Raw genomic sequence first — 25,497 nt, 5'->3', positions numbered from 1 at the left:
CATGGGTGCTGTGGTTCCTGATTTCTATGTTTAGGAAAATCTGTTTTGCATGCATACCAGAATGACCACTTATTTGGAGATAAGATATCCTTGGGTTTACACTCCTTTAGTCATTGCTTTTGTTTTCTGACATTAAATTCTGAAGTCCAGCCATCCCCAGTAGATAATTTGATACTGCTTGTCTCAATGCCTGAAGGAATCCTTTACTTTTGAATTTTAATAGGTAGGCCAACATGTATCTCAGTATTGGGTATTCTTCAAGGTTGAAGTTTTCTGACACACAATATGTTTTTTAACTCTGCAAACTCAGTTTTCTTTGTCTCAGGAATATTCTCTTGAATACTTTTGTTTAATTTGATGGGTTTAATATTTCAGGGACACCATTTGTGATTATATTAGATAATCTTTAGTCTCCATTACCTACCTCCTTCTTTCTCTAATCTCTTAGTTTTTTTTAAACCTACATTTATTGTGATTACTCAAACCTTTGCTCTACGTTAGTAACTCATGTTAGTTCTTTTTTTCTTTTTCTTTTTTAAAATATATTTTTATTGATTTAAGAGAGGGAGGGAGAGGGAGAGAGAGAGAAACACCAATAATGAGAGAGAATCATTGACCGGCTGCCCCCTACTGGGTATTGAGCCCACAACCCGAGCATGTGCTCTTGACTGAAATTGAACCCCGGGACCCTTCTGTCCGCAGGCTGATGCTCTATCCACTGAGCCAAACTAGCTAGGGCTAAAACCTTTCTTTTCTTTTTTTTTTTTTTTAAATATATTTTATTGATTTTTTACAGAGAGGAGCAGAGAGGGACAGAGAGTTAGAAACATCGATGAGAGAGAAACATCGATCAGCTGCCTCCCGCACACCCCCCACTGGGGATGTGCCTGCAACCAAGGTACATGCCCTTGACCGGAATCGAACCTGGGACCCTTGAGTCCGCAGGCCAACGCTCTATCCACTGAGCCAAACCGGTTTCGGCTAAAACCTTTCTTAATATTTGTTATTTAAGTGGCAGGATGGAGGTGTGTATATAGGGTGAGTAGGCAACCCGGAGAACCATAGCTGTTTGGACAACCATTTCTTAAAGATTAATGTGTGGTTCTCAAACCAGAGGGAAGCCTGGTCACAATGCTTACTTAAACCCTATGCTGTGCAATCCTTTGGTTGAGTCTAGAGAAACTCAAAAGACTAGGTTAGACTAGTGTGTAACAACAGAAACTTGGGAATGAAAACTATCTAACTGAATGATAGAATGAATCATTACTTGAAATATATTATTCTCAAGTGATGAATCCAAATTAACCAAATGATGTACATATAGTAGATATTTATAATGTGGGTTGCCCAGTATCTGACACGTTCATATTTGGGAAGAACCCTAAGAGAATAATAGGAAAGCGTGCTTCACCTTGGAAGAAAAATGGGCAGTTATCTCCTTGGGAGCGTGAACCAGGATAAGACCTAAGCACAGCCAATCAAATGCTGCCACCTGGGACTTTGTATCCTGAGGGGGTGACGCAAGGCTCAGGTCATTTAGGGACTCTTCAGGCTGAGTCCACAGGGAGTAGAGTCTGGAAGGGCAAGATGCAAAACGAAAGCACAGGGTGTAGGTATCCAGGGGTGCCGATACCAGTCGAGGGGTGGTGAGTGCCTTGCTGGCCAGTGGCATGTCTTCAGCAGCCTGTTCCCATGGTGACAACTTGTCTGAGCTTTGCCTCCTTTGTCCTATCTGATCCACTTCCACCTTTCTTTTTTTTTTTTTTTTAAATATATTTTATTGATTTTTTACAGAGAGGAAGAGAGAGGGATAGAGAGTTAGAAACATCGATGAGAGAGAAACATTGATCAGCTGCCTCTTGCACACCCCCTACTGGGGATATGCCCGCAACCAATGTACATGCCCTTGACCGGAATCGAACCTGGGACCCTTGAGTCCGCAGGCCGACGCTCTATCCACTGAGCCAAACCGGTTTCGGCCACCTTTCTTTGATTCTAGAAGCTACCACATACCCATCTAGTACATTCCATTTCTGCCTAAGGAACCGTAGTTGGTGTCTGTTATTTACAATCAAAAACCTTGACAAGCACAATATATTTGAGTTCAGGATCCAAAACTCAACCGAGAAGACCTGGATATTGGCCATTAATGTGAAAAAGACCTAGAAATTTTAGTGCACTGTGATGTAATGGGTGTCAATAAAGTGGCTATGGTGGGCAGGACAAGGACGGTCAGAGCCTACTTCTTCATTCTCTTGCTCTTATTAACTACAACTAGAATATATTTAACTGGTCAAGGGTTTTATTTTAATGCAGAAAGGGACAAATTAAAATGTGTACAGTTGGAGTTATGTTACCACTGCAACAATTTCATGAAAATGTAACGGTACCAAAGCAGATGCAAAATGGCCTTAAAGACAGAACAACGTCCCACACACGTTCTTGGCTCTGTGTGTGTATTCTAAAAAGTGAGGGAAAGTGAGAGCTGAGACTTTCCAGATGGGACAAGGATGAGAAATGAGTGTTGTGTGGACACTAACTTCCAACCAGACTAGAAAACACTTTCCTCTCAGGGGCACTTATTCATGGGGTGCAGATAACTTCTTCCCCCAAAGTGTTCGTAAACTAACTACTTGTACCAGAGACTCCAGATGACTCACTGTTTCTCATCCTCAGAGAAAAAAATACAAAACCTAAATTTACTGAAATGTTCCAAAGGTATACTATTGTATTCTTGCTTTGCCTTTTGGTTTCCAATGTGTTCAAAGGAGTAATAAGCCCCAAATCCTGTTCTTTCCTTGCAACATCATAACACATCGAAGGCCACTTCTATCATCAGAGTGTCTCTGAGGAGAATGTTGATTATTTTGAATTCGCTATTTTAAGTAAGAAATAATAAATGTATCTCATTTGTGCATATACTACTTGCACATTTCTTCCAACTTCTATGTGGAATGTAAGAATTAAAATAATTGAGGATATTTTGCATTTGCTAGAAATTAAAATCTCTGAAGGCAATTAAGCTATTTTGCTAGCTTCTATGTAAACTGGTTCTCTTACTCCCAGCCCATTGGTATCGAGAATCAAGAGAAGTGGAGAAATGGAGGCCTCTCTACCCTCAACTCTCCTTGGCAGAGCAGGCAGGACCAAGGCTTCCCTTTGAGAAATACAATCCGGGATTCAATACTGGCAGAATTTAGGGAGCCAAACAAGAGCTTCATTCAGGCTCATGAGGGTTTCTACAAATAATACTGCTGTGAGAATCTCTCTGACTACTGAGCATGCATATTAATCAGTTTAACTTCTGTTTCTTGTTTTTAGTTATGGCAAATAATCTGGGTCAAGCCATTCCCCTTCTCCCTGTCCTGTCTTGTGACACATATTTCTACAAAGTCTGATTGAGGCTAGTAGAGCAATCTATACCAATAGGACAGGCTTTGAGCTCCTTCAGGTAGGAAGCAGTGGAGAGAGGGAAGTTTGGCTTATTGAGTTTTCTCTCTCCAGCACTTTGGACAGTCACAAGTAAAAACTAAAAGACTGTTAGATTGATTTGAATTAAAAGGAACAGAACTAACTGGTTCATGATAATACCAAAGCCACATACACAAACAAGGAATACTGGCTAGGTTGCTAAAGAATTAAGTTAATAGACAAAGCAACTTCTTGGCAGGGAGAGAAGCTAGAGATGTACTTTTTCTTGATCTGCAGATTATAGCTTGATTTATCCTATCTAATAATAGACAAATATGCAAATTGACGGCACCTTCGCTACACCCAAGCCACGCCCACCAACCAATTAGGATGAGTATGCAAATTACCCCAACAAAGATGGTGGCTAATTTGCATATCAAGACAGCGTCGAAAGAAGCCAAGAGCTGCAGAAGGGAATAAAGCTTCGAAGAAGCAAGCAGGCGGGGGGGGGGGGGGGGGGGGGGAGGAGAAGGGAGGAGCGAAGTCAGGGCTGGGGGCAAAGGGAAAAGCAGGCGGGCTGGCGGAGAAGGCAGGGCGGGCGACAAGGGAGGAGTGGAGGCGGGGTAGAGTGCAGCAGGAAATCCTATTGCAGGATTTTTCCTGCAACGGGAATGCTAGTTGTATAATAATTTATTAAGATAGTAGGGAACAGGAAAAGGACATTTTAAAGAAAGTCAATAAAAAGTGTATTTTTTAAAATTTCAATTATCATTAGGTGTGTTGTTTAGGAAAAGTTAATTGCCAACAATTCCAAAATAAAAACAACCACAAGACATTTAAATTTATAATTATATTTACCTAATAGAAAAAGAAGAATTAAGAGTTTCATTCTCTTCACTAAAATTTAATTCTTCCCCTTTAAAAAAACACACAACAAAATTAATAAGTAAGCCATGTTTTAATAGAGAAAGCACACATATTAAAAATGGGAAATGGTTTAACAACCACAAAGGAGAAATTAAAAGACTTCTATTTGCTCAGCTCTATGAAAATACAAAATTTTAAAAAACACAAAATGGATATCTTTCTAGTAGAATATTAATTACCAATGTCATTCCCAGGAGAGAGATAATCAAAACATAGCAATTACTATGCAATTTGTCAACCTCCCTACAAAAAATAAACAAATAATTAATGTCACATGATTTTACTAGTAAATTTACCAACTTTTAAGTAATAGGTGACATCAAATGTTCTAAAAGCATGTGGAAAAGAAGAAAAACCTGCAGGGCCTCATGATGAAGCCAGCCTATGATTGATACCAAAACTCAACAAAAATAACAGAAAGTTACGTACAAGGGCTCTCCCATTAGATTATCAAATGATTTCTCAACAGAAACACATCAGGCCAGAAAAGAATGGAAGGAAATTTACAAAGTGATGCAAAGCAAGGGACTGAGTCCAAGAATACTCTATCCAGCAAGGCTATCATTCAAAATTGAAGGGGCAATAAGGAGCTTCACTGACAAAAAAAAAAAAGGCTAAGGGAGTTTATCACTACCAACCCAGAATGCAAGAAATGCTAAAGGGACTGGTGTAAAAAGAAGAAATAAAAAGGTAAGAAGGAACACAGGCACAAAAAATAAAAATGGCTACAAACAAGTTCCTATCAATAATAACTTTAAATGTAAACGGACTAAATGCTCCAATCAAAAGACGTCGAGTGGCTGAATGGATAAAAACACATTACCCATATATATGCTGTCTATAAGAGACCCACCTCAGAACAAGGGACTCACACAGACTGAAAGTGAAGAGATGGAAAAATATCTTTCAGGCAAATGGAAATGAAAAAAAAAGCTGGGGTAGCAATACTTATATCTGACAAAATAGACCTCAAAGTGAAGGCCATAACAAGAGATAAGGAAGGCCACTTCATAATGCTAAATGGATTGATACAACAAGAGGATATAACCCTGATAAACATATATGCACCCAATACAGGAACACCCAAATACATAAAAATCTACTGGAAGATATGAAGGGAGAGATAGACAACAATACAATCATAGTAGAGGACTTTAATACACCACTGACATTACTGGATAAATCCTCTAGACCAGTGGTCGGCAAACTGTGGCTCGCGAGCCACATGCGGCTCTTTGGCCCTTTGAGCGTTCTAACGCCACTTCTTCAAAATAGACTCACCCAGGCTGAAAACTGACTTCTGTGCATGGGCCACGAAGTTTTAATCTCACTGTACGTGTGTGCCTGCATGTGGTATTTTGTGGAAGAGCCACACTCAAGGGGCCAAAGAGCCGCATGTGGCTTGCGAGCCGCAGTTTGCCGACCACTGCTCTAGACAAAAAATCAGCAAAGAAACAGCAATCCTAAATGACTCACTAGAGCAGATGGACTTAATTGACATCTTCAGAACATTTCACCCCAAAGCCACGGAATATATGTTCTTCTCAAGTGCACATGGGACATTTTATTTTTTTTTTAAATATATTTTATTGATTTTTTACAGAGAGGAAAGGAGAGGGACAGAGAGCTAGAAACATCGATGAGAGAGAAACATCGACCAGCTGCCTCTTGCACACCCCCTACCGGGGATGTGCCCGCAACCAATGTACATGCCCCTGACCGGAATCGAACCTGGGACCTTTCAGTCCGCAGACCGACGCTCTATCCACTGAGCCAAACTGGTTTCGGCCACATGGGACATTTTAAAAAATAGACCACATAGTGGGTCACAGGCAAAGTCTCCCCAAATTCAAGAAGATTGAAATCATATCAAGCATCTTCTCAGATCACAATGGCATAATATTAGAAATAAACTACAATGAAAACAATCCAAAAAATTCAAACACTTGGAAGCTGAATATCATGCTATTAAACAATGATTGGGTTACCAAAGAGATCAAAGAAGAAATTAAAAACATCCTGGAAACTAAAGACAATAAAAACACAACAATCCAAAATCTATTGGGCACAATGAAAGCAGTACTGAGAAGGGAGTTTATAGCTATACAGGCCTACCTCAAAAAACAAGAAAAAATGGCAGTAAATCATCTAACTCTACATCTTAAAGAATTAGAAAGAGAGCAACAAGAAAAGCCCAGAGTGAGCAGAAGGAAGGAGATAATAAAGATAGAGCAGAAATAAATGACATAGAGATAAAAAAAACAATACTAAAGATCAATGAAACCAAGAGCTGGTTCTTTGAAAGGATAAACAAGATTGATAAACCTCTAGCCAGGCTCACCAAGAAGCAAAGAGAGAGGACCCAAATAAACAAAATCAGAAATGAAAGATGCGAAATAACAACAGACCCCACAGAAATACAAAGGATTGTTAAAAAATACTATGACAACTCTATTCTAACAAACTAGACAACATGGAGGAAATGGATATATTCTTAGAAAAATATAAGCTCCCAAAACTCAATCAGGAAGAATCTAAAAATCTCAACAGGCTGATAACTATGGAAGAAATTGAAGCAGTCATCAAAAAGCTTCCAGCAAACAAAAGCCTGGGGCCAGATAGCTTCACAGGGGAGTTTTACCAAACATTCAAGGAAGAACTAAAACCTATTCTCCTCAGACTATCCAAACAATTCAAGAGGAAGAAACACTTCCAAGCTCATTCTATGAAGCCAGCATCACCCTAATACCAAAACCAGATAAAGACAACACAATGAAAAAGAATTACAGGCCAATATCCCTCATGAACATAGATGCCAAAATCCTCAACAAAATTCTAGCAAATTGGATCCAGCAGTACATCAGAAAGATCATACACCAGGACCAAGTAGGATTTATCCCAGGGATGCAAGGATGGTACAATATCTGCAAATCAATAAACGTGATACATCACATAAACAAACACTGTATAATAAAAGGTTAATATGCAAATCGACCAAAGGCTGAACAATCGGTTGCTATGATGCACACTGACCACCAGGGAGCAGATGCTCAATGCAGGAGCTGCCTCCTGGTGGTCAGTGCGCTCCTACAGGGGGAGTGCTGCTCAGCCAGAAGCCGGACTCATGGCTGGCAAGTGCAGCGGTGGTGGCAGGAGCCTCTCCCACCTCTGCAGCAGCGCTAAGGATGTCCAATTGATGGCTTAGGCCTGCTCCCCGCACCATCAGTGAGACATCCCCTGAGGGCTCCTAGACTGCAAGAGGGTGCAGGCTGGACTGAGGGACCCCCTCCCCCAAGTGCACGAATTTTGTGCACCGGGCCTCTAGTTGAGAGATAAAAATCACATAGTGATATCAATTGATGCAGAAAAAGCATTTGACAAAATCCAACACCCTTTCTTGATAAAAACTCTCAGCAAGGTAGGAATAGAAGGATCAGACCTCAACATAATAAAAGCCATATATGACAAACCCACAGCCAACATCATACTCAATGGGCAAAAACTAAAACCATTTCCCCTAAGTACAGAAACAAGACAGGGATGCCCACTCTCACCACTCCTGTTTGACATAGTACTGTAAGTACTAGCCATTGCAATTAGACAAGAAGAAGAAATAAAAGGCATCCAAATTGGAAAAGAAGAAGTAAAACTGTCCTTATTCGCAGATGACATGATATTGTACATAGAAAACCCTAAAGACCCCATCAAAAAATTATTGGACTTAATAAATGAATTTGGCAATGTAGCAGGATACAAAATTAATGCCAAGAAATCCATGGCATTTATTTTTTTTTTTTTTATTTTATTGATTTTTTACAGAGAGGAAGGAAGAGGGATAGAAAGCCAGAAACATCGATGAGAGAGAAACATCGACCAGCTGCCTCCTGCACACCCTCTACTGGGGATGTGCTCGCAACCAAGGTACATGCCCTTGACCGGAATCGAACCTGGGACCTTTCAGTCCGCAGGCCGACGCTCTATCCACTGAGCCAAACCAGTTTTGGCAATCCATGGCATTTCTATACACCAATAGTGAACTTACAGAAAGAGAGACTAAAAAAGCAATCTCATTTACTATCGCACCAAAAAAAGTAAGATACCTAGGAATAAACTTAACTAAGGAGGTAAAAGACCTATATGTGGAAAACTATAGGACATTGAAAAAGAGATAGAGGAAGACATAAACAGATGGAAGAACATACCATGTTCAAGGATTGGTAGAAACAACATCATTAAAATGTCCATACTACCCAAAGCAATCTATAGATTCAATGCACTCCCCATTAAAATACCAATGGCATATTTCACAGACCTAGAATGAACTTTCCAAAAATTCATCTGGAATAAAAAAAGACCCTGAATAGTTGCAGCAATCCTGAGAAAGAAGAACAAAGTAGGTAGAATCTCAATACCAGATATCAAGCTGTATTACAAAGCCACTGTTCTTAAAACAGCCTGGTACTTGCACAAGAACAGACATATAGATCAATGGAATAGAATAGAGAACCCAGAAATCAACCCAAACCACTATGCTCAATTAATATTTGACAAAGGAGGCATGAACATACAATGGAGTCAAGACAGTCTCTTGAATAAATGGTGTTGGGAAAAATAAACAGATACATGCAAAAAAGATGAAACTAGACCACCAACCTACATCATACACAAAAATAAACTCAAAATGAATAAAGGACTTAAACATAAGACAGGAAATCATAAAAATACTAGAGGAATCCACAGGCAGCCAAATCTCAGACATATGCTGAAGCAATTTCTTCACCGATACCGCTCCTAGGGCAATGGAAACTAAAGAGAAAATAAACAAATGGGACTACATAAAAATAAAAAGCTTTTGCACAGCAAAAGAAACCATCAACAAAACAACAAAAAGCCCACTGCATGGGAGAACATATTTGCCAATGTTATCACTGATAAGGGTATAATCTCCAACATTTACAGGGAACTCATACAATTTAACAAAAGGAAGATAAACAACCCAATCAAAAAATGGGCAATGGACCTAAATAGATACTTTTCAAAAGAAGACAGAAGGAAGGCCAAGAGACATATGAAAACATGCCCAAAGTCACTAATTATCCGAGAGATGCAAATCAAAACGACAATGCGGTACCATCTCAGGACTGTCAGAATGGCTATCATCAACAAATCAACAAACGACAAGTGCTGGCGAGGATGCGGAGAAAAAGGAACCCTCGTGCACTGCTGGTGGGAATGCAGACTGGTGCAGCCACTGTGGAAAACAGTATGGAGTTTCCTCAAAAAACTGAAAATGGAACTCCCATTTGACCTAGTGATCCCACTTCTAGGAATATATCCCAAGAAACTAGAAACACCAATCAAAAAGGATATATGCACCCCTATGTTCATAGTGGCACAATTCACCATATCTAAGATTTGGAAACAGCCTAAGTGCCCATCAGCAGATGAGTGGATTAAAAAACTGTGGTACATCTACACAATGGAACACTATGCTGCCATAAAAAAGAAGGAATTCTTACCATTTGCAGCAGCATGGATGGAACTGGAGAGCATTTTGCTAAGTGAAATAAGCCAGGCAGAGAAAGATAAATATCACATGATCTCACTCATTTATGGAATATAATGAACAACATAAACTGATGAACAAAAACAGATCCAGAGACAGAGAAGAATCCATCAAACGAGGGAAGGGAAGGGAGGGTAAGGGTAAGGGGGAGAGATCAACCAAAGGACTTGTATGCATGCATATAAGCCTAACCAATGGACACAGACAACAGGGGGGTGAGGGCATGAGTGGGGGAGTGGGTTGCAATGAGGGAATAAGGACACATATGTAATACCTTAATCAATAAAGAACATTTTTAAAAAATCATAAATTTCAAAGATTAAAAAAAAGAAAGTCATAATAAGTATGATATAGTCCCATTCATTTATTTTTGCTTTTATTTCCCTTGCCTTTGAGGTCAAATTAATAAAATAGTACCTATGTTTTCTTCTAAAAAAAAAGAAGTAGAAAAACTTTTAAAGTTCTTAAAAGATTTCAAAGTTCTTATTAGAAAACAAAACAAAACCCCTCAAAGTTATAAATGAGAACCTTACTTTAAAAATAAAAGGAGAACAGGTCCGTGTAACCTGCTCTGCACCTCGAAGGCCATGGTGTAGCCCTGGGGTCAGAAGCCACCAGGCTGAGGGCTGCGAGGAGGGTGCTGACTTCCATTCTGCCCCAGGCCCCAGCCCATAGGTGGAGGGTGCACCCAGCTTCCATTTGACCCTCCAGGTCCTCCCCTCACCTCCCTGTTGTCTCTTCCTCTTCCAGAAACCAGTCCGGCCCAGCCAAGAAGATGACCCGCCCCCTTCCACATTCCTCAAAGATTACCAGAAGGTCCTTGGAACTGAGAAGGTTAATGATGTGGTGAAAAGACTCTTATCTTTGGGAATGGGGAACCAGAAAGAGAAACTAAAATCAAGAAAGAACAATTGTTGAACAAGGTTGTGGCAAACCCTGAGGACACCAGCTTCCCAGAGGCTCGAATTGTTGCCTTGACAGTCAAAATCCACAATTCCGAAGAACACGGGCAGAAACATGGAAAGGACAAAGCTCTCAAGTGCCATTTGCTGATGAGCATTGACCAGAGGAAAAAGATGCTCAAACACTTCGTAAGACCAACTGCAATGCCTTTGAGACGATATGCATGGGGATTGAGTACACCTTTGCCCCTCTGTACTGCCGAAAAGCCCACCATTGCTGGGTGACCAAGAAGACTGTGCATTCAGGTTTACCAGGAGGTTCAAAAGCTGAAGAAGCAAAAAAGGGCCTTGAAAGCAGCAGCAGCCTGGAAACAAGGCCAGATGAACCCAATAAGCTCTTCCAAAGCCGGACCAGAGACAATCAGGAAAAGCAATACATTTTGTTCAAGTTTTTAAAGAAAGGGGGAGAATAATGAGGGAAAACTATCCCCACAAGAAAGCATAACATTATAAAACTGTATCAAAACAGTGTGCTCTGTGAATGAAGTCAATGGCATCAATTCCAGAATCCAGAAATAGACTTACATATGAATAATTTTAGCATGATAAAAGTGGCATTTTAATTAAATAGGGGAAGGATTGGTTATCCCATAAAAAGTGTTTCAACAGTTAACTGAGATGGGAAGAAAATACTTCACTCTGTATACCAATGTAAATTTGAAATAGATCAGCAGATTTAAATGTCAACAAACTGATTCATAAATGTACTAGAAAAAAAACATGAAAATATTTTTATGAGTAAATACTTAGAAAGTTCTTTGGAGAGAGAATTTAAGTTCTTTGGAGGAAGCAAGTATTTAAAAAACATCTCAGGAAAGTCCTGAGAAGTTTAATTTCCTGACTAAGAATTGGAGAATGGGTGAACTTATATCTCTAAATGTTTCTTGAGAAAGGAGTGGGGAATACCAAGCACTCCCGTTTGCCTGCTTAATGCTGTTGATATAGAAATGTATTGCCTATTTCATAATCTCATTGTGCAGGTTTTGAGTGGAGGTGGGTGTAACCCAGATGTCAGTGGGATTACTTTCTCCTTTGAAATTCAAAGGAAATTACTTGAGCTCTTTTGTTCCTCCTCAGGGAACTCTGGGTAATTTAAGCAATTTCCAATCACCTCAGGATTTGAAGAATTACTTTGATTTATCAACTGTTTTGCTTTACCACATGCTTTTACTATTCTACATTGCTTTGTCCCGAGTGAGGAGTATCAGCCCTTTCCCCATTGTTCCCCTAAATTATCATTCACACAGGCATCTGTGTGTGCAGCAAACTTTACAGAGGTTGCTTGGTTTCCATTTCCCTTGGAGACCCCTTTCATATCTTCCTACCTTCAATTTACTTGGGCTCTAGGGTTCTCCACTCCTCAGCTCAGTTCTCCTAATATACAGAACTATTTTGAGCTTTTCCAGGCCTGTCTTTGAATATCCCAAAACATGTTAGTGTGTTTTGCAAAAACAATGGCTCCTCTAAGGTAAGGTGACCAGACGTCCTGCTTTTGGCGGGACAGTCCCCATTTTTAACAATTTGTCCCGTGGCGTTTTAAAAAAGTCCTGATTTTTGGAAAGAATGCACGACAAGCTAGGGAACGGCGGGAGAACGGGAAGGGAATATACGGTTTTCAGCGGCCATGTGGCTATTTAGCCAGGATATGAGTTTTATATTATTTTTGTTAATTTTATAATGTTAAACTTTAATAATAACAAATAATTGTTGAGAACTGATTATCGAGAACTGCTTATCAAAGTTCGCATTGTTGATCAGTTGTTAGAATTCGACCACCATTGTTTGGACTTAATGAACAATGGCATTTTTTGGGATTGGCAACGACGAAAACATTTTGGAACTGTCTCTCAGACGATACACATCGTACTGCGTGCTAGTAAGCTAGTTAAACAAGTGATGTCATTACAAATCAGCTATTCAGATAATTTAGGTAAGTAATTTATTTATTTATTTCATAAATACATAAATTTTCTTGAATTTAGCAGACAGTACTCGTATTATTTATATTTTATAGTGGCGGCAAAAAGTCTAGCGCCAGCCTTGAAAGTGACACTTATGACTTACGTTACGGCAAATTCAGAGGAAAAATAATACAAGTTAGTATTGTTATTATTTAGAAAGAAATATAGGATTAAAATTAAAATAATTTAAAAAATATAGTTACTTTATAACAATCAATTTAATGTATAAACTAACAATAAAATATGTTCATGTAATTATGTACCTACTTACTGAGTTTTTAAGCAATATGTATATAATAACTTATAATATAATTTTAAATTATCTTTTTTAGATTTTTAACATAATGAGTAAGAAAAGAGGATGCAAATTCAACGATGATCTAAGAAGTGAATTTCCTTTTATTAAAAAAACCAAAAGCGATTACAATATAGACCAAATTTTTAATCAAGCAACCCCCCCCCCCCCCTCCCCCGTCAATGGTGTCCCGCTTTGCCAATGTTAAAATCTGGTCACCTTACTCTAAGGGAATGTGAACCTTGAGGCTGCAAGGTGGAATACTGGCAAAGACTTTTTCTTTGGCTTTTATGTGAAGTTGGGAGCAAATATTCCCCCACTGGTAGTGGCTACAATCAGTTTTTTAAAATATATATTTTTATTGATTTCAGAGAGAAAGGGAGAGGGAGGGAGGGAGGGAGAGAGAGAGAGAGAGAGAGAGAGAGAGAGAGAGAGAGAGAGAGAAACATCAATGATGAGCGAGAATCATTGATCAGCTGCCTCCTGCACACCTCCTACTGGGGATCAAGCCTGCAACCTAAGCATGTGCCCTGACCAGAAATCAAACTGTGACCTAATGGTTCATAGGTTGATGCTCAACCCCTAAGCCACTCCAGCCAGGCCGTTTTGATATTACATAATTTGCTTCTTCTCCATCATAGGAAGAACTGGATTTCATAGTCATCTGGATACATTTCCCCCCATTGCCTATCATTATTCACCACATAAAAGAAACAAACAATTCAAAGGTACAACAAAACAAAACAACAAAGTCATTTTGGAGTTCCCAGGTTCATGAGAAAGTACGGGATCTAAATTCTATTGAGCATATTTAAATACAATTTTTATAATGTTTGGACCACTCGAAGCCTAGGGTTCATGGGCAAGGGTTATGATTTTAAAAGTTATTTAGATTATTAGATTGACTTACAGCCATGTCTGGGCCAACAATCCTGTTACTGAAGTTCTTTCAGAATGTTCAGACAGATAGTTAAACCATTCTACTTTTAAAGATCCTGGCCCTTTATTTCTCTAAATGTCTGGGAAAGACACTTCTTTCCCATTTCTTACATTCTCCAATCTCCCATATTGCTCAATTCTCTCAAAAGAAGAAGAGTGTTTAGATGGTGGTATGTAAATTTATCAGGGTTGTATTGTTTGTTGTTTCTTGAAGACATTCACACCCACTTTGGGATGGGTAACTCATGCATACAATTAAAAATTCAAAAGGCACAGAAGACTATCTAGCTAAAGGTGATCTCCTTCCCCACTTGTCCTTCAGTTACCTAATTCTCATTTGCAGAGAAAACCACAAGAATTAGTTTATCTTTCAGAGGTATTTTCTATTACCCCCACTCCCCACAATAGTATACATTCTATATACTATACACTCTATATTCTATACATACTATTCTCCATTTTGGTTTTCACTTAATATGTAGCCTAAAGATTGTTTCATGCCTGTACTTATAGAACTGCCTGACCTTTAGTTTTCTTAACCTTTAAGCTGCACATCATTCCACTTTATGGAGGTAACATCATTTATTTAATAATTCCCAATCCATGGCCATTTACATTGCTTATAATCTTTTGCTGCCACCACTTCTGCAATGCATTACTTCATATGTAGGCCATGTTGCTTGTGTGAGAATATCGGAAGGATAGCTTTGCGAGAGCAGAATCGCTGAGTTAAAGGGTAGGGGCATTTTCCATTTGAATAGCTGCTGCCGAACTGCCCTCCGAAGGGGCTGTACCTGTTCACATTTCCACCAGCACACATTTGAGAGTGCCTGTTCCCCACTACCGTGACCAACAGAGCATGTTGTCGAGCGTCTTGAACTTGGTCATTCTTATAGGTGAAAAGTGGTATCTTGTCCTTTCAATTTAGATTCTTCTTCCTTAAAATGCCATCTTCCTCATAAACTAAATCTGTCTATTTGATGCAGTTCTGGTTTTTCTTAGTGTATCCCCCTGGTCTCTCTTGTCTTGTCATACACCATTCCTCTCTGATCACGGCAGCTTTCTGCTATGTCTTACTCTATAGCAGGTGTAGATCACCCTTATTACATTTCTTTCCTCTAAGAGGTTTCCTGGCAATCCTTGTTTGTTTGTTTGTTTGTTTTTCTATATGAATTTGAGAAAGTTTTTCTGGCTTCCAAAAAAATCCTGTTGCATTTTTATTGAGATCACATCACCATTAATAGATTATTTAGGAATACTATGACTCACTTGTTAAAAGCTTATTAAAGGCTTACCATTTCTTGTTCATATCTTCTGAGTCCTGTCTTCTTTGTGCTTATAACAACATCTTAAGTAAAATGTTTTCTTATTCATTCTTCACAGCATCTTTGAAAACAGGGAAGACAGAAGGTAAGGGATTAGCCCGATTATATTTGATAGAAAGCCCTAATCCAGTTTTATACCTAGTATTTGGTAATGCCTCACCAGTAGGTTTCACTCAAATTCAAACACAAAACAAACTCTTCTACTGATATGCAAGCACGCGTCTGCGGTGTGTTTCTTGCATCATGATCTGTGGCCCAGCACTGTTGAATGCAGTTAGATCATTGAGTAACCATCTCAAAAGAATTTTGAAACCAGTATTGGCTTGAACGCTGTACAATAACACCCAGGATCCTGGCCTATTTCCCAGAATTCTCTTTTGGTTTCCTAGCAAGTTTGGTCATGCCTGGGAATTTGCTGAAGATGGTACTTGGACCAGTGACTTCCTGAATGTGACATTGGGATCAATGGCATTTGTCTGCCCGAGGGTTTTAGGACTATGATTTTTAGACATACTGCAGTCTTTACTGACCTGGTGCTCAGGCAGCCGTGGTACAGGGTGCAGACAGGAAGGGCAGTTTGCGAATTGGTTATGGAAGGCAAAGATCCTGAGGGACAACGTTCTGTTGCAAATACTGAGTTATACCTGGGCTCGCTGGCATTGCAGCTGGAGGACCGTAAAGTCTTTAAATAAATAACCGAAGGATTTAAGAACTATCTTTATGCCACCCTTGCTTGACAACTGGCCACTCACTAAAGGTCAGCCAAAACTTGATAAACAGTTGATTATGCCAGCTACCTGGGCACTTCCTACCATCACCCCAGTTCGGCTAATATGGGGAGGGCGGAGAAAGAGCTTGCATTCGTTGCTGAATTAGTTAGGACACACGTACGTGTTGACATATGTCTCTGAGTGTATTTTTGGATTACATTTTCACCACAAATACTGTTTTCATAATTTTGTGTTTAGTCAACACTCCTCTCTTCAGTGCCATGTGCAATTAAGAGCCTACTTAGGTAAAATATTTTTTAACATGTAGAGCAGTATGATATAGGTAATGTCTGAGGTTTTTGCTACCCCATAAATGAGAACATTCTTTAGCTGGTTCCTCTGTAACAAAAGGACTACTGTGTTCTAAGCTGGAATGTTATGCAAGAATTTGAACAGCATAGTTTACTGAAGGCTCAGCCTGTTAGTGCCATACCAAAAAGTAGGACAAAGGCCAACAGCAAAAATGTGGGGCAAATTTTTAAGCAATGAAGTTAAAAGCGTATGGATGTTGAAATATTTAATTCTCAAGGCTGAGACCAGGCTGTAAAATCTAGCTATGAAAGTATATAGATGAGCCATGAACAGCATAGTTATTTGATTCAGTGATCTCACTGCTGAGCATTAAGAGTGTTGCCAACACGCGCCCCTGGGTCCGGGTGAGACCACGCGCCACTGGACCCGGATGAGGCTGGGTCCCTGGGCCTGGGTGAGGCCATGTGCCCCTGGGTCCGGGTGAGGCCTTGCGCCCCTGGGTACGGGTGAAGCCGGATCCTGGGTCCGGGTGAGGCTGTGTGCCCCTGGATCCATCCGGGTGAGGCTGGGTCCCGGGCCCAGGTGAGGCCACGCGCCCCTTGGGTCTGGGTGAGGCCACGTTCCCCTTAGTCCGGGTGAAGCCGTGCCCCTGGGTCTGGCCGAGACCAAACCAGAGGGAGTCGGACCTCCGTTACCACCATTTGTCCACCATCCAGAGCTGAGGGGTCAGTGCTGACATGTACACATAAGGAACTGGTGGACATTGAAATTGGGTCTCAAAGGAACTGTTGGTCCAGAAAGAAACTCACTACAGACTGATTCATTTGCCTGTCAGCATAACTATTATTGCTCGTCTCACATTCAGTTCTTATAAGTATATCTCTAGGGACACATGATCTCGCTCATCTAGGGGAAATGATGAACAACATAGACTGAGGAACAAGAACAGAACCAGAAGCAAGGAGGCATCGATCGGACTATCGGGCCTCAGAGGGAGGATAGGGGAGGTTGGGAGGAGGGGGGAGAGATCAACCAAAGGACTTGTGTGCATGCATATGAGCCTATCCAACGGTTAAGTTCAACAGGGGGTTGGGGAATCCGTGGGGAGGGGTGTGGGATGGGAATGGGGGGATGAGGACAAATATGTGACACCTTAATCAATAAAGAAATTAAAAAAAAAAAAAAAGAGTGTTGCCAAAATCATGAAGCCCCTCCAAACAGAGAATGGTGATGGTGTCATATATCACTTGCCTTTTATTCCCACTATAATGGTAACACGTAGGCTGTAAATATTAACGATTTTTAAATGAGAAATGAGTAGCAAAAGTAAACGAGGCATATGTCAATTTCACAAGTCTAGACAAATAACACAAATTTTATGGTTCTCAATATTAATAAGATTGTTGTATCAACCAAGTCATATGAGACATACTTTTCTACAAACACAACTGTGCTCCTGAGTCTTAAAAATTCGCTTTAAGTATCATTAAGTTCTGTGGTCACAGGATTCTACAAATCTCAGATGAGTAGAAACCTGAGTCTGACAAGCCTCTCAGAGAAACTAAAACATGATTTAAATGAACAGGAGTTCTAGTTTCTCTTGGTGACAATTTTTCACTCCCCTAGGGACCCTGTGCAGCTGAGAACCTGAGTGCCTTTATCTATATTAATCATTGGAGAGAACTGACGGAAAGGTTTCAGGGTCTGAATTCTGGAAAAGACAGGGGATTATGACAGATTACAATACAGGGTATTTTCAGCCTTCTTAAACCTGGGGAATGTGGCCTGACCATCCCAGGGACTATTTTACTCCTGGGTAAGAATATTTAGCGGTTGTTTGTGCTGCAAGGAACACAGATAAGATTACATTCCTTGGGCTACTCACTTGTGAAGACACGGGTCCTCCTCACAGCTGACGGAGGCAAAGCAGGAAGCGCTCGCTTTGTTTTCTTCTTCTTAGGAAACAGGCTCCTTTCTCTCCCACTTGCTGGCACTGTGGGTGTTCTCCCCAGCAATCAAGACCACCAGCAGGAGAGTTAGCTAGAATTTTGACATAGGGTTACCATGCTCAGGCCTCTACCTGGAAACAGGTGTGTGGGGTCTGGTCCCGAGGCCCACCTAGAATGCGCGAACAGCCGGGGAGGTGGGGAGCACAGGTTTAAGCTCTACCCGTGTGAGTGCTGACTTCCACGGGGCCTCGCCACCATCATCTTGCAGCTGTGTGACCGGGGGCTTTACCTAAACTTTCCTGTCTCTTGCTTGGTTTCCTTGTTGGAAAATAAGGCCCAACTACACTATTTACCTTATAGGGGTACTGTGCACATTGAATGAGGAAACACACCTAAGGCATCTAGAACAGCAGACCGGTCCATGTTAACAGTGACTTTAATAGCTACACGACTGAAGATTTAATCAATCTGGCAAGCTAGTAAGCTTCCACTCCTGTGTATGTAGATGTATCCTTGAATCTTTTTAGTTAACAGAGGAAACATGCGCAGAGAAACCTTCGAAACAGGTGGCAGTAGCAAATCTTTATAAGCATCTATCTGGTTGAGAAAAGTTCCCAGGATTTGAGGTGTCAGAAACGAATGTCCAACTTGGCGTTACTCTGAGGAGAGGGCTCGGACAGGCCCCAAAGATGCCCTCTGCTGCCTAGGCGACTGTCCACTCGCACCACCTGTGTGAGTGCTGACTCCCGGACTAGGCCCTTCTTTGCGCTGTGCTGCGGATTCTTCCCACAGAAGTCATCTTTAGTACACCTCGTGGCCAGTCAACCAACAGAGGCAGATGTTTTGTGGAGGGACTTACCTTGGGGTGCATTTATATGGAGGTACAGGTGATCTTTAGCCTCCAAAAAGGTTGTGGACCTAAAGTTAATTGCTATTTGACACTTACAATACATTCCCTTCTTTATAAATAAAACACAACAAAACGTGGTAGTCTCTCACAAAGGCAAATTAATTGACCAGCTCTCACTTCCCATGAACTCCATCTTTTCTTTGCGAGTCCTCCCTTCCATAACGTTTCAGTTGCAGAGGTTAAGTCTTAAAGTACTGTTTGGTATAGAGAGCTGGAAGGAATTGGAAATGTACTGAAGACCCTCCCCCCAATTGTGAATGCAGTGAATACTTCAGAATAAGTAAAAGTTCAATAAATGGGGGGAAACAGAGCAAATGCCGGGGTGAGAGGACAGCAAGTACAAAGGTAGAGAGCTGTGAACATGCGTGGTTATGCTTAGGGAACAGCATATGGCAAGAAGGAAGTACTTGGTCAGTAGGGAACTGTCACTGAGTCACTGGGGGGCACAGGCTGGGGAGTGCCTGTAATTCTCAACATATGGTTAGGCATTTTTGATTTTCACAGGTACAACAGTCTTTTAAAGTGGTACACCCAAGTTCTATTTTCAAGCTCATCCTGATGTATCCTTCACGCTCTTCTGCTGCATCATGAGAGCTATTTTAATCCCTTTCTCTGGTGGTGAACAAAGCAAGGTCCCTTTTGTCTGATCCCAGGTAGAGTTTACCTTTTCTCAAGGTTTCTTCCAATTCAGCAATTTCCATGGATTTTGGACATGTGATTTTCCTACTAGCGTGTAAACTCCATGAAAGCAGGAGTGTTTATATTTTTAAAAGCATAGCATAGTACCAGTCCAGATATACATAACTGAATAAACTGAAGCACCTATGAGGTGATGCCCTGTGGAGGGTCCCATGATGATTAAGGCATGCTCCCTACCTTCAAAGAACTTGCAAAGGAGTTGGAATGAGACCTGTAATCAAACCCCAAATCAAGGCAAAAGAAATGCAGTGCAGCTACTGAGGTATTGTTAATGGTGGCACTATGTACTGAATACATCTCCCCAAATTCACATGTTGAGACCGAATCCTTAATGTGATAGTTTGGAGGTGGAGCCTTTGGGAAGTGATTAGGTCATGAAGGTAGAGGATGAATGGGATTAGTGCCCTATAACAGGGACCCAAAGAGATCCCAGTGCCTTCTGGCATGTGAGGTTGCAGGGAGAAGACGACAGCCAGGAGATGGAGGGCTCTCACAGACTCCGAGTCTGCTGGTGCCATGATCTGGGACTTCCCAGGCTCCAAGACTGTGAGAAATGTTTATAAGCCACCCAGTATGTTTGTTTTTTTTCTATAGTAGCCTGAATGAACTATGACAGGAGACTCAGAAGCAGTTATTAATTTCAGAGGATTGGAGAAAGGCTTCATGAGACACTGCCCTCAAGGACAGAATTCCCACTAGGGATATGGAGGTTATTTTTGCTCAAATGATGACTAACTTGAACTCTTCTGGATCCGAGATAGAAACCCATCTCAAAATAGCTTAAGCAAAAAAAGTGTAACTGGGAAATCTAGGGATGGCACTTGCTTCAGCTCCCCAAACCTCCTGCCCTGTCCTTGTGTATAAACTGCCTTCTCCCCCACGGCAGGTGGACATAATCCGTGTGGCAGGAAAAAGGATGGAACCTGGCCACTGATGGCTCCATGCTCATATCACATCATGTGCCACTGGATTATATTGAATAGCCGTAGAAGGCTATCCGCATTTCAGGGCCAGCAAATAAAATCTTATGGAAGGCTGCTGCTTGGTCTAGTTTGGGTCATGTGCCCATCTCTGGGCTCATGCTGGCTCATGGGGCGGGAAGTATGGTACTTCTCACTTGGTCATGTACATGGTGCTGCACCTGAGCTGTGCTAATAGGGACTTACACAAAGCAGAGCATAATTTTACCCAGGGGTGAGGAAAGTTGCAAAGACTGTTCTAGGATCTATAGCCTATTAGACTCACATGGCGTGAGCAGGGCTAGGGCAGTCCTTCCTAAGGAGATGGGGAGGAGAGGACCCAGGAGAAATAGTTTGTTGGGCAGACAAAAACAACAGGTAACCACTACAATAACTAAAATGCATGCACTCTTAGGAGAACAGCGTGCAGTTTGCTGTGACAGAAATCTGATGCTGAAGGCAGGCAGTGGCAGATCAGGCCGGAGTTGGACTGGGCTGTGAGGAACCTCCAATGATAAATGTAGCTGTCAGAGGGCTTCAGTCAAGGGAATGCTGTGATCAGACATACAGCACCCCATTCCCCTTTCTCAGAAACAGCTTCGGGCTAACTTTTCTGAAATGTCTAAGTTGTCAGACCATCATGATCATGCACCAAGTCTCTTTCCTTCCCCACATTTGCCATTTCCTCCTCCCATCCTCACATTGTTCCACCTCAATGCTACATCATCCCTACATCCTGGACATTTCTTTTCCAATCTAATACCACCATTTCAGGGGATGGTGTAAGTATTTAAAAATATAGTTAACTAGCACTGCAGTTCCTGGGTTCTTACCTGCATCTAAAATCCCACTGTGCAGCTGGCCGATGTGGCTCAGAGGTTGAGCATCAACCTATGATCCAGGTCACAGTTCTATTCCCAGTCAGGGCACATGCCTGGATTGCGGGCTTGATCCCCAGTGGGGAGTGTACAGGAGGCAGCCGATCAATGATTCTCTCTCATTATTGATGTTTCTCTCTCTTCTCTCTCTCCCTCTCCCTTCTTCTCTGAAATCAATAAAAATATAATTTAAAAAATCCCACTGTTCAGTCAGTCTGGCGCCACCCAAAGGGCGGGGAATGGGAAGGTGAATGGAGATGCAGCAGTAGTTGCAATCTGCATGGGTTTTTGGGCTTGATTTCCCACTAGTCAACCCACATTCAGATTAGCCTGAGAACTGCATCGTCTGAACCCTGAACTGAGGAGTTGTGAGTGGATTATATTCTGTAAGATCAGAATGTGCCAATCTTTTCCTCTATGTGTACTTTATCCTCTGACGTTGAGCGAGGCAGTGTGCCACCACGGCCACCAACCCGCCTAGTAGGAGGTTGGTGACCATAGCTCATCAGTAGGTAGATTTTAATATTATTCATTCTTCATAAAATTTTTGGGAGGATTACCAGGAACTGTACAGAGTCAGGAGGGTTACATTCCCAGGAATGCTTAGATAAGCCTATTCTCGTAGGCTGTTTACTCTAGGGCACAATTACTTGCTTTTGGTGAATGAGGTGACAAATGGATCAATTTAGCTAGAGAAACACAGTATAATCCAGAAAATTACACTTAACTCAGTGCCTTACAATTATTCAGTGTTGCTCAGTGGTTAGAGTGTCGGCCCGCGCACCCAAGGGACACAGGTTCTACCCCGGATCCCAGGCGGGGTGTGTGCAGGAGCCAACCAATTGATGTGTCTCTCTCGCATCAAAGTTTCTCTCTTTCTCTCCCCCCTTTCCTCCTTCCCTTCCATTCTCTCTAAAAATCAATGGAAAAAATACCCTCAGATGAGGATTAACAACAACAAAAAGAAATTATTTAGTTCTAATTGAGAAATATAAAAACCAGACAATTCTAAAATCAAAGTTACAGTGTGTGTGTTTTTCCCCCCATCCAAACTGATCACTCCAGAGATAAAAACAGGAATAATCCTTCAGTAAAACTGAGGAGCTAAGAAAATTAACCTGCCTTGACCATTGAAAAGGAAAGGTAACGAAGGAAAGGAAAAAGGCCACTTAGTTGGTACCACAGTCATGACAGCGATTAGTACTGTTAAGGAGAGTGACCATAAGAGGAGGCCACAGAAGCTGAGAAAAGAAAACATGCCTTTCTGGCGGTGACGACCTCCCCCGACAACATGCCTCTCTCTAAGGATCTCCTCCATCCCTCTCCCGAAGAGAAGAGGAGACACAGCAGCAGCGCCCGGTGCAGAGTCCCAGTTCCTACTTCATGGATGTAAAATGCCCAGGATGCTATAAAGCCACCACCATCTGTAGCCACGCACAAACGGCAGTTTTGTGCATTGGCTCTGCTTCACTGTTCTCTGTCCGCCAAGAGGAGGAAAAGCAAGGCTTACAGAAGGATGCCCTTCAGAAGGAAGCAGCACTGAAAGCACCTCAAACCAAGATGAGTGGGAAACCATCCCAATAAACGCATTTTGGATAATGAATGAATGAATGAATGAATGAATGGAGAAAACACCTTCGGGGTCTCAGGAGAGTCAGTGCCAGCTGCTTCAGAGAAATGTACCTACGAGCAAAGGACTCCCCAGGCGCTTCCTGGCAGAGTTGTATGTACCATGACAGCCGTAGAACCAGAAAATGGTTACACCTTTAACAAAAAGCTCACAGGAAATCAACTGTTCTCAGAGATCAAGCAGAGATGGTAGTGAGTGTGGGTGCAGTCAAGGGAAGAGATGAATGGTGCTCATGGATATCTGATGTTTGCAGGAGAAAGCATTAAAGGTGAAGTGTTAATATACTTGTTTTTCATCTTACTCCAACAGAAGACCAGATGTAATCTTCCTAAAGAATAGCTTTCCAAGACATCCTGACAACTGCAGGGTGGGGAGGAAGCAAGTTGCACCCTGTTATGTATAAACGAAAAACCATAAGGTAACAGACAATGCTAAGCACACTCCCATACCTCCTCAAACACAAAGACAGAGGAAAAGTCTAATGATTTGCCAAGAGACTATTTTTGGGGAGAGTGCGCGCGCGCGCGCACACACACACACACACACACACACACACACACGCAGCAGCAAAACCTTTTCTCCTGTTCTCCAAAATGTATAGCACTTAGAATTTAAAATTTCTATTAGTTAATCTATGTTGTAATTGTTTTAAAAGGGTCCTGCTTATAATACATTGCTAAAAGGCTATATATAAACATCATGAGAATGAAAGGAACATTAAACATTTTACACTATGCAACTTGTTTCCCTACCAGATTTGCGTTGGACACCAGAGTGAAAAACAAAATGTTCCCTGGGCATTTTTGTTTTTTTCACCCTTTTGCTTTTCTTTTTCCTGGATACTCTGAGTCTGAAACTGAAAGGAAGGCTGTCCAGACCAGGGAGGGCATCTTTCAAGAGGGTCTGGGAATAGAGGGGAACCTGGGGAACTCAAGCCTGGAGGTATTCTGAGTTTGCAGCACCTAAAGCATCAAATTACAAAGAGGGCTGGGGTAAGGGATGGGGAGGAGGCGCAAAAACAGAGAGGCCATTTCTACCTTTAGGAATTCCCTATCTACCAGGGGAAGGAAATAGGTAGTGTGGTCTTAGACATAGTTGGCAATTAGGACAAGGTCCTAATTTGGACTCTGTCTTTGGCTGGCCATGTGATCTTAAAGGGTACTATCCTATCACTTGTCAAATGAAGTATTCACAGGAAGGGATAAATCTTCATAATAAAGGAAGTGTATCAGCAATTCTCTAAGTATATTCCAATTTTTTAAAAGTCTGGTTAAATAAGCTTAGAAAAACTCTCCTTCCTCCTCCATACCCCATAGCACCAGATTCACACTGCATTTAGTGTGTCAAAGGCTCCCAAAGCCTTGCTGTAAAGGAATCTTTTAAATTTGGCATTTCCCAACTTATTTTCTGAGATGACTTGTTAACATCTGCAGAGCATGCTTTGGAAAATGATCTCTATACCCCCTCCAGCTCTAGAATCCTGCTGTTCATGATATTCTTCCTTGGAGACTCCACTTCTTCCCCCCTTTCTGTTGTGTAGTCAGTCTTTCATTGAATCTTTGGGCTGAACTTAATGTACTATCCCATCACTTTCCTTTTTTTTTTTTTAAAATATATTTTATTGATTTTTTACAGAGAGGAAGAGAGAGGGATAGAGAGTTAGAAACATCAATGAGAGAGAAACATTGATCAGCTGCCTCTTGCACACCCCCTACTGGGGATGTGCCCGCAACCACGGCACATGCCCTTGACCGGAATCGAAACCTGGGACCCTTGAGTCCGAAGGCCGACGCTCTATCCACTGAGCCAAACCGGTTTCGGCCCATCACTTTCCTTTTCATGACCTCTATGTTATTTAAATGCTCGCATGGAACTAAAATAGGGTGCCCAGCCATGGTGGCTCAGTGGTGGAGCGTTGGAGGTCACGGTTCAATTCCTTATCAGGCCATAGGTCCAGGTTGTGAGCTCAATCCCGTGTGGGGCATTCAGGAGGCAGCCAATTAATGGTTCTCTCTCATCATTGATATTTCTACCGCCCTCCATCTCCCTTCCTCTCTGAAATCA

The 25,497-nt window shown here is 41.5% G+C and overlaps 2 pseudogenes; both read left to right on the top strand.

Annotated features, from left to right (window-relative positions):
- The window catches only part of LOC103283937 (28S ribosomal protein S15, mitochondrial-like), a 51,222-nt pseudogene extending 39,960 nt beyond the window's left edge, over positions 1 to 11,262 (top strand).
- Positions 11,263 to 23,094: 11,832 nt separating this feature from the next.
- LOC129148981 (40S ribosomal protein S27-like) lies at positions 23,095 to 23,346 on the top strand (annotated as a pseudogene).
- Positions 23,347 to 25,497: the final 2,151 nt, after the last annotated feature.

Source organism: Eptesicus fuscus, chromosome 5 (assembly GCF_027574615.1).
Source record: "Eptesicus fuscus isolate TK198812 chromosome 5, DD_ASM_mEF_20220401, whole genome shotgun sequence".
Taxonomy (NCBI): Eukaryota; Metazoa; Chordata; class Mammalia; order Chiroptera; family Vespertilionidae; genus Eptesicus; species Eptesicus fuscus.
This window is presented reverse-complemented; position numbering and strand designations above follow the sequence as displayed.